The sequence below is a fragment of the Protopterus annectens genome, chromosome 1.part0 (assembly GCF_019279795.1).
Source record: "Protopterus annectens isolate FY-2018-M chromosome 1.part0, PAN1.0, whole genome shotgun sequence".
Lineage (NCBI taxonomy): Eukaryota > Metazoa > Chordata > Ceratodontiformes > Protopteridae > Protopterus > Protopterus annectens.
In genome coordinates this window covers 27662826-27675839 of record NC_056725.1, presented here as the reverse complement: position 1 = coordinate 27675839, position 13014 = coordinate 27662826, and the positions used below count along the sequence as shown (strand labels likewise).

The 13014-nt window shown below is 46.0% G+C and overlaps 1 protein-coding gene across 1 annotated transcript in view; it reads left to right on the top strand.

The window, feature by feature from the left end:
* MARK4 (microtubule affinity regulating kinase 4) overlaps window positions 1-13014 on the top strand; it is a 3074992-nt gene that overhangs the window by 363613 nt on the left and 2698365 nt on the right. The window lies entirely within an intron of this gene.

The window sequence follows — 13014 nt, the reverse complement described above, 5'->3', positions numbered from 1 at the left end:
GGGGGGGGGGCCTGATCAGAGTAATCAAATTTTCAGCCATCTTAAGCATCTGTTTCTTAGGCATGGGGCCTTGAACTGGAGACGGATGTACAGTCTTTTTAGGCTTTAAAGGAGTTTTAAGTTTAGCATAAGATTTTATGGTGAGAGTCGTCGGTCTGAAGATACCTTCTATAGCCGAAGGTGTTTCCACAGCATCAGCTTCTCCCTCTGCTATGTTGTCGATAGGGCCTAAAGGAAATGGCTGCGTTGGCCTAGTACTCTCTGCTTGAGAATCTGAGGTGGTCTGGGGTTCCAATTCTGCGGTCGTCAGGGGCTGCGTAGGCGCCTCGCTGAAAACCGGAGAACCGGCGACCGGCCCAGCTGAGGCCTCGGAGTCTGGCTTGGATCTAGGCTGTCTGTCTTTATCTTTGCGTTTTTTATGCACACTGGTAGTCGGTTGCTCCGACGGCATAGTATAATTAAATTTCTTACCGAAGTAGTGTCGTGCGAAATCAAAACGTCGTTTTATAGTTCACTTATTGAACCTAGCACAAAACCAACAACCAGTTACGTCGTGGTCTGGGCCTAGGCAAGGTATACAGTAAGAATGAAAGTCCTTATCAGGTATTTGCTTCCCACAAGAAATACAATTGTTAACTTTTTCTGACATCGGACTGAGGCAAGAAAAGGTTCCCCAATGGGGTACTTAGCTTTGAAGACTTTAGACTGAAATTCAATTCGAAAATCTCAGGTGTCTGCCGACCAGCACTTGTGATCTGCTTCTGCTTCGGGCACCGCGTGGCAAGAAAGACTGAAGAAAATGGCATTGGATGCCTCTTATATACCCCTGGTGCACTGACGTCAGGGAAGAAGCGACAGCAACCAACGCCGGACCAAGACTTTGGAATTCGGGCCGACTATGGGATCGCCTGACGGCAGGATAACCCAAGTGTGATGACTGCAGCAGGGTAACACGATGAACATCCTGCATTTCCTTATAGTCAGGATGTTCCGAGTTTGTAAGCATTTTCTGTTTTAACAGAGACATTAAATATTGTTGGTATTTAAGCATGTGAAACTGGCAATTTAAAGCCCTTACTGTCAGAGGGAACTGGATTTTTAGCCGTGGAAGCCTTTACCCCTTTGGGACCCTGGGAAACAATTTCTGGGTCAGCAACAGGGTTTTTATAAATAAATTTGTGAGAGTCAGGGACTCTGTAGTACTTGTCTGGCTTTCCTGGAGCAGTGGGCAAAGAATCAGGATTTAAACTGGATTCAGAGAACACATCATCCACAATATCTAACACTGGCGGAATAGCAAGGGGCCTGTGCTGAGGCAAATAAAAGAAAGTCTGCTCAGTGGCTCCGGACCCATCTGAGGGGTTAATTTCCATAGGACCAATACCTTGAGTTTCCAGAGAACTAGTAATCTCCACGTGGGAGTCGGTGGCGGCCTGTGGCTCTGAGGTAGCAGGTGTCGGGGGCTGCAAAAGCGCCTCACTGAGAACAGGCGACTGGCCTAGAAGAGGCTTCATCATCAGTTTTGGACCTCGAATGCCTATCCTTATCCTTGTCTTTGCGTTTTTTGTGTATTCTGGTCGTCAGTTGTTCCGACGGCATGGTATAATTGAACCTTCAACCAAAGTAATGGCGAGCAAAGTCAAACCAACGTTTAATAGTGCGCTTGTTAAATCTAGCACAAAACAGACAACTAGTGACATCGTGGTCTGGGCCTAGGCATGGAATACAGTAAGAATTAAAATCCTTATGAGGTATTTGCTTCCCACAAGAAATACAATTATTAACTTTTACTGACATCGGTCTGAGACAAGAAAAAGTTTCCCCAATGGGGTACTTAGCTTTATTGAAGACTTCGGTTCTGAAATTCGAATTCAAAATCTCAAGAGTCAGCCGACCGGCACTTGCGAACTGCTTTTGCTTCGGGCACCGTGCAGCAAGAAAGACTGAAGAAAATGGCGTCGGCTGCATCTTATATACCCCTGGCGCACTGACATCAGGGAAGAAGTGACAGCAACCGACAACAGACCAAGACTTTGGAACTCTGGCCGACTGCGGGACCGCCTGACAGCAGGATAACCCAAGTGTAATGACTGCAGCAGTGAAACACGATGAACATCCAGGACTGCAACAGTGAATACACTCAAACATCTACATTTATGGTAAGTGTACACAACTGTACTATGTTCCTCGTGCTTCACTGTTGCAGTCACCACACTTGGGTTGATTCCCAAAGCTGAGGAAGGGTGGAGGCAGTCAAGAAGTATTAGGGCTGGCTAGCAAACCTTGTAAGACTGCTGTGGCAAATCCAACTCTGGATTTAGAAAAGACAGGTAAGTGGTAATGCTTGGTGAAGGTGTGTACTGAACTCCAGGTTGCAGCTTCCAGGATGTCCCTGGTAGGGACTCTCCTGAGAAATGCTGTAGAGGTTGAGGTAGCCCTAGTGGAATGAGTTCTGATCCCCTGTGGGGTAGGTTTTCCATGGTGTTTGTAGCAGAAATTGATGCAGTGTGCTATCCATTTGGAAATGGTTTGCTTTGAAATGGCCTTGCCTTCTGCCCCTGTAGCAAAGCTGACTAGCACCTGGTCAGATTTTCTGAAAGGCTTAGCCCTGTCAAGGTACAACCTGAGCTGTCTTGTGCATGTCCAAGGAGTGCAGGATCCTTTCCCCTTTATTCTGAGGATTAGGGAAAATGGTGGATGGATTGGTTTAAAGCCACACTGGATACCTCCTGAGGGAAACCCTGTCAGCATGGAAAATAATGAAGGGTTCCACAGCCATTAGTGCCTGTAACTCAGACGCTCTTCTTGCTGAAGTGATGGCTAGAAGTAAGGCTGTTTTCCAAGAGAGGAATTTTAACTCTGCTGTACCAGCAGGCTCAAAAGGGGGAAGCGTGAGCTTCTCTAGTACAAAGTTACGGTCCCAGGCAGGGGTGGGAGCTCTCCTCGATGATCTTAAATTGTTAGCTCCTCTCAGGAACTGTTTGATCAGAGGGTGAGAAAAGAGAGGTGGCTCAGTATTGTAATGAGCTGAGATGGCAGAGGTATGAATCTTAATTGATGAGAAGGATAGGCCTTTGTGGAGCAGCTCTGCTAGGTAATCTAGCATTTTAAGGTAAGGTGGGCACGGCTGTGTCCTTTCCTTGAGACTGGCTCTAAGAACAGTATTTTCCCACTTTTCTGAATAGGATTTCCTAGTACTAGGCTTCCTGGCCTCAAGGATGACATCCAGCACCTGTTTGCTGAGGGTTGCTGGTGGTGTATTCAGGGAATAAGCCAGGCTGCAAGGTTCAAGGTTTGCAGCGGAGGATGCAAAATCTGTCCCTCTTGCTGGGACAGCAGGGAGGGTGTCTGATGTAGGTGCCAGGGTGGAACTGCTGTCAGACTGCATAGGAGTGGGTACCAGTGCTGGCGTGGCCAGTCTGGTGTAGTAAGTATTGCCCTTGGTCTGTCCTGTTTGATCTCGAATAGTACTTTTGAGAGGAGGGGCAGAGGGGGAAAGGCATAAATTGAGAGTTTTTCCCATGTAAAGGATAGGGCATCCACTTTCCATGCTTTGCTGTGAAGATGTCTAGTGCAAAATTTGCTCAATTGATGGTTTTGGGGGGAGGCAAAGAGTTCCACCTTTGGTGTCCCCATCTGTGGATTTGAAGTTTGAATGAGTTGGGTTCCAGTTTCCACTCGTGTGGGTCCAGTAGATTTCTGCTTAAGTAGTCTGCCAGTGAATTTTGTTTGCCTGGCAGGAATTGAGCTTGCAGGTGCACTTGATTGCTCAAGGCTGTGTTCCACAGGGCCATGGCTAACCTGCAGAGTGGGTAGGAATGAGTTCCCCCCTGCTTGTTTATGTACCACATAACTGTAGTGTTGTCTGTCTTTATCAAGAGTTGTCCTGGAAGGATAAGGTATTTGAAGGCTGTCAAGTGCATTCTGCACAGCTAACATTTCTTTTTGATTGATATGTAGGCGAATTTGTCTTGGGCTCCATTTGCCTTGAATGCATTTGCCTGCCATGTGAGCCCCCCATGCATAGTCTGATGCATCTGTTAGGGTTTGGGTGGCAAGGGGTTGAGTGAAAGGGAGCTCCTTGTTGTGGTTGCAAGCCTCTGCCCACCAAAGGAACTCAGTCCTTAGACAAGGAATGATGGGAATCAGTGTTTCCAGGTCATGAGAATGTTGACACCAGAGACTTTTCAAGTACCATTGAAGTTTCCTCATATGCAGTCTTGTATATGGAATTAGTAGAATGCACAAGGCCATGAACCTAGGGCTTGCAGTATTTGTCTTGCAGATAAGCTGGGTTTTGGTGGCCAGTAGGTTTGAAGTAATTTGTCAAATAAACCTGCTTTTCTGGGAAGTTGTGTTGAAGCTTGCTCCCAGGAATACAATCTTTTGGCAGGGTACCAGATGTGATTTCTTTTCGTTGATGTTATACCCCAGAGAAGTTAGGAGTCTCTTTACAAATGTCAGGTGCTGAAGTAGCAATTCCTGACTGTCCGATCCTGAATCAGGCAATCGTCCAAGTAAGGGTAAATTTGAATATTTTTCTACCTGCAGTATGCAATGGTTGGAGCCAGGCACTTTGTGAACACCCTGAGCGCAGTAGACAAGCCAAAGGGAAGTGCAGAGAACTGATAGTGCATACAACCTGCCCATAAATGTAGATATTCCCTGCAAGAGTCCCTTATGGGGATGTGCAGATAAGCTTCTTTTAAGTCTAGGGTGACAAGCCAGGAGTCCTTGGCTAGCATAGGAAGCAGCTGCTGGAGTGTAAGCATTTTGAATTTTGGTACCACCAAGAAGGTGTTGAGGATGGACAGATCCAGGATAGGGTGCCAAGAGTTCTCTTTTCTGGGCACCAGGAACAGTCTACAGTAGAAACCCTGCCCCCTTTACTCTATTGGAACAGGTTGAATACCTCTGATACTGAGAAGAAAAAGTACTTGCTTTTGAGCCTCTGCCCACTGGTTTGGAGGAAGGTCTGGCAACCCGCTTTTGGTTGGCAGTGAGTGAAAGTAGAATCTGTATCCCTGGGATACAATGTTTAGGACCCATTGGCCCTGGGTACTGTACTTCCAGTTTTTTCCTTGCAGGACGAGTTTTCCTCCTAGGGGTGCAAGTGCTTGGGCATGGCTGGGAAGGATGATAGACAAGTCATTGTGAACTTTTTCCATAAGGGGTGGCTTACCACTCCCTGATTTTGAGGTGGGAGCACTCAATTGTTTAGATCCCTGCCTACACTGAGACTGTAGCCTTTGTGTTCCGTTGCCCCTGGGCTTGGACTGAGAAGGTCTGGGAGGGACTGGAAAGGACCAGTTTTTAGAAGGCCAATGCCTACTGAATCTAGGTGGCTGTACCTGTAAGAAATCTTTAACAGTTTGCATAGATTTAGCTTTTTCCTCCATCTTAAGAACAACTTCTGCTTTTGTGCCAAACAAACATTCTTGGCTTAAAGGAGCATACAGTAATTTTGCTTTGACATGGTCTGGCAAGATTTGTTCCTTCAGCCAAGCATGCCTTCTCAGTACAAACCCAGTGACAGTAGCCCTGCAAGATGCTTCTAAGGCATCAAAACCACACTGCAAAGTACGTTTACTAACTTGTTTTGCAGAATGCATTAACTCTTGTAAATCTTTATTTTCTGTACAATCAGGAATCAACAACATTTTTTGTTTAATTAGTTCCATAATATGCTGCTGGTACTTCAACATGTGAAACTGGCAATTTAAAGCTCTGATGGCAAGAGTTGCAGAGGTTTATACCTTCCTACCCCATCTGTCTACAGCCCTAGAATCCCTGTCCGAAGGGGTAGTATTTTTGGCTGTAGTAGCCTTAATACCCTTAAGTCCCTGGGAAATGGTCTCTGTATCCGCAGTGGGATTTTTAGAGAGAAATTTTTGAGAGTCAGGTTACTTTGTAGTACCAGTCAGGCTTTCTAGGAGCTAGTGGCAAAGTATCAGGGGTAAGACTGGATTCCGTGAAGACATCATCTACAATATCTAGGACAGGGGGTAGAGCTAGAGGCCCGTGCTGAGGCAAGTCTAAAAATTCTCTGAGTCTCTTATTGGACTGTGGGTAGTTCTAGCATTCCCAGCGGAAATGCTCTCAAGGTATGCAAGGTTTCGCCAAAAGAAAAATCCTGTGGAGGAGAGGCAGAGGGAATGGAATCCTCTGCATCTGAATCCTCATAGATAGATAAGGGAATGTCCTGGTATTCAGAGGGATCAGTGTTATCAGACTCATGGTCTGTAGAATCAGAAGGAAAATCAATTCTTTGACTTTTAGAGGGAGAAGGCTGGCTTCCCCTAATTAAAGTAATAAGGTCTTCAGCCATTCTAAGCATTTGTTTCTGTGGCACGGGAGCTTGAGAATGTGCTTTGGTTTTGGTTTCCTAGGCATAGTGCGAACACTGGGCCTGAGAAACTCGGTAGTTTTAGTTAGAAACTAAGTAGTCAGTTTAATATGATCGAAGGTCTGAATACACCCTCAGAAGCCGCTGCCTGCACAGTGGCTCCGGACCCATCCAAGGTAGAGACATCTGCAGGTTCCATAGTCGAAGAAGCATCTGGCGGCATACCAGACTCTGAATGGGTCTCAGAGGCCTGCGAATCTGCAGAAGCGGGTATCAGGGGCTGCAAAAGCGCCTCACTAAGTACCGGCGGACTGGCAACTAGCTTAGCGCAAGCAGTGTCGGCAGTTTTGGACCTATGCAGTCTGTCTCAGTCTTTACCCTTACGTTTTTTCGGAAGATCGGTAGTCAGATGGCTTATTGAATCCATTTTGGAATACGGAGAATGACAGCAAAAGAATTTAGTGACAAAGATGGGCTGACCACGAATAGTTTGGATATTAAACAAGGCACAAAACAGACAGCGAAGAAAGTACAGTCGTGTACACTTACCATAAATGTAGATGTTCGAGTGTATTCACTGTTGCAGTCATCACACTTGGGTTATCTGCCGGCATGTAGCCCTCAGTCGGCCCGAATACCAGAGTCTTGGGATTTCTGCTTCGGATGCTGTCGCCTCTTCCATGACATCAGGTCAGCAGCCGACGCCATTACATCAGTTTTTCTTGCCCCAGATATCAGGAGCCCCCAAAAAAGGAAGCAATTACATGGTGTGAATCACCTCCAGTAAAAGGTAAATACTGCCATAAGATATGGCCAAAAAAGAGGATAGGTAGAAAGTATAGAAATGTCAGAGGGCTGGAGGGAGGGTAACCAGGACTGCAACAGTGAATACACTCGAATATCTACATTTATGGTAAGTGTACACAACTGTACTATGTTCTTCGTGTTTCATTGTTGCAGTCATCACACTTGGGTTGATTCCCAAAGCTGAGGAAGGGTGGAGCAGTCAAAATTTATTAAGGCTGGCTAGCAGGCCTTGTAAGACTGCTGTAGCAAATCCAGCTCTGGATTTAGAAAAGATAGGCAAGTGGCAATGATTGGTGAAGGTGTGTACTGAACTCTAGGCTTCAGCTTCCAGGATGTCCCTGGTAGGGACTCCCCTGAGAAATGCTGTAGAGGTTAAGGTAGCCCTAGTGGAATGGGTTCTGATCCCCTGTGGGGTAGGTTTTTGATAGTGCTTGTAGCAGAAATGGATGCAGTGTGCTATCCATTTGGAGATGGTTTGCTTTGATATGGCCTTGCCCTCTGCCCCTGTAGCAAAGCTGACTAGCAGCTGGTCAGATTTTTCTGAACGGTTTAGTCCTGTCAAGGTAGAACCTAAGATGTTTGTGCATGTCCAAGGAGTGCAGGATCCTTTCCCCTTTATTCTGAGGGTTAAGAAAACAGGTTGGTAAATGGATGGATTGGTTTAAAGCCACACTGGATAACCACCTTGGGCATAAATGATGGGTTCGTCCTGAGGGAGACGCTGTCCACATGGAAGATAATGAAGGGTTCCACAGCCTTAGTGCCTGTAACTCAAGACACTCTTCTAGCCAAAGTGATGGCTAGAAGTAGGGCTGTTTTCCAAGAGAGGAATTTTAACTCTGCTGTAGCAGCAGGCTCAAAAGGGGGGAAGCATGAGTTTCTCTAGTACAAAATTAAGGACCCAGGCAGGAGTGGGCACTCTCCTCGGGGGTCTTAGATTGTCAGCTCCTCTCAGGAACTGTTTGATCAGAGAGTGAGAGAAGAGGGGTGGCTCAGTACTGTAATGAGCTGAGATGGCAGAGGCATGAATCTTAATGGAAGAGAAGGATATGCCTTTGTGGAGCAGCTCTGCTAGATTATCTAGGATTTGAGGTAAGATGGGTACAGCTGTGTCCTTTCCCCGAGACGGAGTCCAAGAACAGCATCTTTTCAACTTTTCTGAATAGGATTTCCTAGTACTAGGCCTCCTGGCCTCAAGGATAACATCCAGCACCTGTTTGCTGAGGGTTGCTAGTGATGAATTCAGGGAATAAACCCGGCTGCTAGGTTCAGGGTTTGTAGCTGAGGATTCAAAATCTGGCCCTCCTGCTGAGACAGCAAAGAGGGGTCTGCTGCAGGTGCGAGGGTGGAACTGTTGTCAGACTGCATAAAAGTGGGTACCAGTGCTTGCATGGCCAGTCTGGTGCAATAATGATTGTCCTTGGCCTGTCCTGTTTGATCTTGAGTAGCACTTTCGAGAGGAGGGGCAGAGGAGGAAACTCACAGATTGAGGTTTTCACATGTAAAGGATAGGGCATCCACTTTCCATGCTTAGCTGTGGGGAGTTCTGGTGCAAAATCTGCTCAATTGATGGTTCTGGGGGGACGCAAAGAGGTCCACCTCTGGAGTTCTCTACCTGTGGATTAAAAGCTTGAATGAATTGGGTTCCAGTTTCCACTCGTGTGGGTCCAGTAAATTTCTGCTTAAGTCGTCTGCCAGTGAATTTTGTTTGCCTGGCAGGAATTGAGCTTGCAGGTGTACCTGATTGCTCAAGGCTGTGTTCCACAGAGTGATGGCTAACTTGCAGAGTGGGTAGCAATGAGTTCCCCCCTGCTTGTTTATGTACCACATGACTGTGGTGTTGTCTATCTTTATCAAGAGTTGTCCTGGAAGGAAAAAAGTTATTTGAAGGCAGTCAGAGCATTCTCTACAGCTAACATTTCTTTTTGATTGATATGCAGGTGCATTTGTCCTCGGCTCCATTTGCCTTGAATGCATTTGCCTGCCATGTGAGCCCCCCATACATAGTCTGATGCATGTGTTGTCAGGGTTTGGGCGGTGGGGGTTTGAGTGAAAGGGAGTCCATTGTTGTGGTTGCAGGCCTCTGTCTGCCAAAGGAACTCTGTCCTTAGGCAAGGAATGATCGGAATCACTGTTTCCAGGTACTGAGAATGTTGACACCACAGACTTTTTAAGTACCACTGAAGTTTTCTCATTTGCAGTCTTGCATATGGAATAAGGAGAATGCATGAGGCCATGAACCCTAGGGCTTGCAGTATTTTTCTTGCAGATAACTGGGTTTGGGTGGCCAGCAGTTTGAATTAATATGTCAAATAAACCTTCTTTTCTAATGTGATTAATACCATCTGGGAAGTTGTGTTCAAGTTTGCTCACAGGAGTACAATTTCTTGGCTGGGTACCAGATGTGATTTCTTTCCGTTGATGGTATACCCCAGAGAAGCTAGGAGTCTCTCTACAAATGTGAGGTGCTTAAGTAGCAATTCCTGACTGTCCATCTGACTCAGGCAATCTTCCAAGTATGGGTAAATTTGAAGGTTTCTCTGCCTGCAGTAAACAGTGGCTGGAGCCAAGCACTTTGTGAATACCCTGGGCACAGTAGATAAGCCAAAGGGAAGTGCAGAGAACTGATAGTACATAGAGCCTGCCCTGAAATGTAGATATTTCCTGCAAATTCCCTTATGGGGTTGTGCAGGTAAGCTTCTTTTAAGTCTAGGGTGACAAGCCAGGAGTCCTTGACTAGCATAGGCAGCAGCTGTTGGAGTGTAAGCATTTTGAACTTTTGTACCACCAGGAAGGTGCTGAGAATTGACAGATCCATGATAGGGTGTCAATAGTTTTCTTTTCTGGGCACCAGAAACAGTCTTGAGCAGAAACCCTGTCCCCTTTGCTCTGTTGGAACAGGTTGAATAAAGTACAGTTTTGTACCTACCATAAATGTAGATGTCCGAACTGGATAGCATCTGCAGTCATAACAAATGGGCTGTCCTGTCGTCAGGCAGCCCTTCGGTAGGCCGGATTCCAAAGTCTGGGTCCGGCTTCGGCTGATGTCGCACTTCACCCGATGTCATCTCTGCTGGTCTTCGGGTATAAAGGCATCAGCCGACGCCATTTTCCTCAGTGTTTCTTGCCCCAGATGCCAGTTGCCCTCTTGGAAGGCTAAATTTTGGATAAATGCCAATGTTTCCAAAAAAGTAGAAGGCAAACAAAAAATAAGCATGTATGTACATATATACAAACAAATACACCATAAGAGACTCCCCCCCCCAGCTAGCTATTAGGAGGGTAAATACCCTAGGAGTACCACAGAGGGGAAGGAGGAGGGGTAATCCTGACTGCAGATGCTATCCAGTTCGGACATCTACATTTATGGTAGGTACAAAATTGTACTATGTCCTTCATGGATGCATCTGCAGTCATAACAAATGGGTAGAATACCATAGCCAAACTAGGGGAGGAGGAAGAAGAATTATGGTGTAGTTAGGATCCCTTGCAGTACAGCAGTGGCAAACCCTGCTCGGGATCTAGAGTATAGAGGTAAATTATAATGCTTGGCAAATGTATGCACGGAGGTCCAAGTAGCCGCCTCAATAATGTCCTTGGTTGCCACTCCTCGTAAGAAAGCTGTGGTAGTGGCTGTAGCCCTTGTAGAATGAGGTCTTATGTTCTGTGGAATTGGTTTTCCATGGTAGGAGTAACAGAATCTTATGCAATTTCCTATCCATTTGGAGATTGTCTGTTTGGAAATTGCTTTTCCTTCCCTTCCTGTTGCATAGGCTAGAAAAAGCTGGTCAGTTTTTCTGTTACTTTTGGTTCTGTCCAGGTAGTAGCGTAACTGTCTATGTACATCCAAGGTATGCAGCATTCTTTCCCCTCTGTTTTGTGGATTGGGAAAGAAGGTAGGTCGGTGGATTGCCTGGTTTAAAGACACTCTGGATACCACCTTAGGCATAAATGTAGGATTAGTTCTCATGGACACCTATCTTGATGGAAGATTAGGAAGGGTTGCACTGCCATTAAGGCCTGTAGTTCGAAACCCTCCTTGCTGAGGTAATTGCGGTAGGAAAGCAGTTTTCCATGACAGGTGTTGTAGATCTGCTGTTGCTGCTGGTTCAAAGGAGGGAGTGTCAACTTTTCTAGCACAAAGTTCAAGTCCCATGCTGGTAATGGTGGTTTCCTAGGAGGTTTTACATTCTTGATCCCTCTGAGGAACTGCCTGAGTAGAGGATGTGAAAAGACAGGTGGATCAAAGCTGTATTCTGCTGAAATAGCTGATGCATGTATCTTGATGGAGGAATAGGACAGGCCTGTATGTAGAAGCTCTGCCAAGTACTCCAGAATGTTAGCAATATCTATGTTCGACACATCTTTTCCTCTTTCAGTACTCCAAATGACAAACCTTTTCCATTTTCCTGCATAGTTCCTTCTTGTTGAAGGTCTGCGGGCTTCAAGGATAATGTCTTTAACCCTTTGGGAAAGGTCTGGGTTAGTTGCTGCTATGTGATGTTCCAGGCAGTCAGTTGCAAGGTTTTAGGTTTGGATGCATGATGTTGTAGTTGTTCTGAGTTAACATCAAAGGCATCAGGGTATTGACCACATTTTCTCGAGACATGCTCCTCAGCAATGGGTACCAGTGTTGTCTTAGCCAGTTCGGAGCTATCAGGATTATCCTTGGGCGTTCCTCTTTGATTTTCAGTAGTACCTTGTGCATCAAGGAAGAGGTGGAAATGCATATGCTGTCAGGCCTTTCCAGCTGAAGGATAGAGAGTCCACCTTCCATGCAAGTGGGTGGAATGTCCTTGTGCAGAATTTTTGAGCTGGTGATTGAGTGGGGAAGCGAATAGATCTATTTGTGGCATTCCCCATTTCTTTGTGATGGCCTTGAAGATGTCCGGGTGTAGCATCCATTCGTGAGCATCCGAGGTGGTTCTGCTTAACATGTCTGCTAGGGTGTTCTCTTTTCCCGGCACAAATATTGCCTGTAACTGGATGTTGTAGCTGAGAGCCAGATTCCAAAGGTCTAAAGTCATTCTGCATAGGGGGTATGAATGAGTGCCTCCCTGTTTGTTGATGTACCACATGACTGTGGTGTTGTCTGTCCTTATCATCAAATGGCCTTCTTTGAGGAATGGTCTGAATTTTGGATTGCCAGTTTTACTGCCAGCATTTCTTTTGGTTTATGTGCAGGTGCAGCTGGTCCTGAGTCCACAATCCTTGTATGCATTTGTCCAGCATGTCGCCCCCATCCTAGGTCTGAGGCGTCCGTTGTGATGGTTTGGCTTGCTCGAAAGTTGTGGAAGGGTAAGCCTGGGTTTGACTGGCATGCTTGAGCCCACCATAGGAACTCCTGTTTTAGGCATGGGATTAGTGGTATTTCTGTTTCTAAGCTGTGCCTGTGCTGAGACCATAAATTCTTTAGGTACCACTGTAGCTTTCTCATATGCAGTCTGGCATGTGGGACCAAGATTATGCATGATGCCATGAAGCCCAAGGCCTGCAGAACTTTTCTTGCTGTTAGTTTGTTCTGCTTTGTTAATGCCAAGAAGTAAAGAGGGAGCTCTTTTGTTTTCTGCAGTTAGGAATGCCATTTGTTTTACTGTGTCCAATTCAGCCCAAGAATGTTCTTGTTTGGGATGGTATCAGCCTTGACTTTGTAAATTGACTGTGTATCCCAGGGCTTGTAGCAAGTAAATGACCCTTTGTAAATCTGTTGTCAGTTTGCTTTTGTTGTCCGCTTGTAACAGGCAGTCGTCCAGGTATGGATAAATTTGGATTCCCTGTACTCTGCAGTGGCGATTACTGATGCCAGGCATTTTGTGAATACTCTGGGCAGTAGATAAGCCAAAGGGCAATGCTGAGAATTG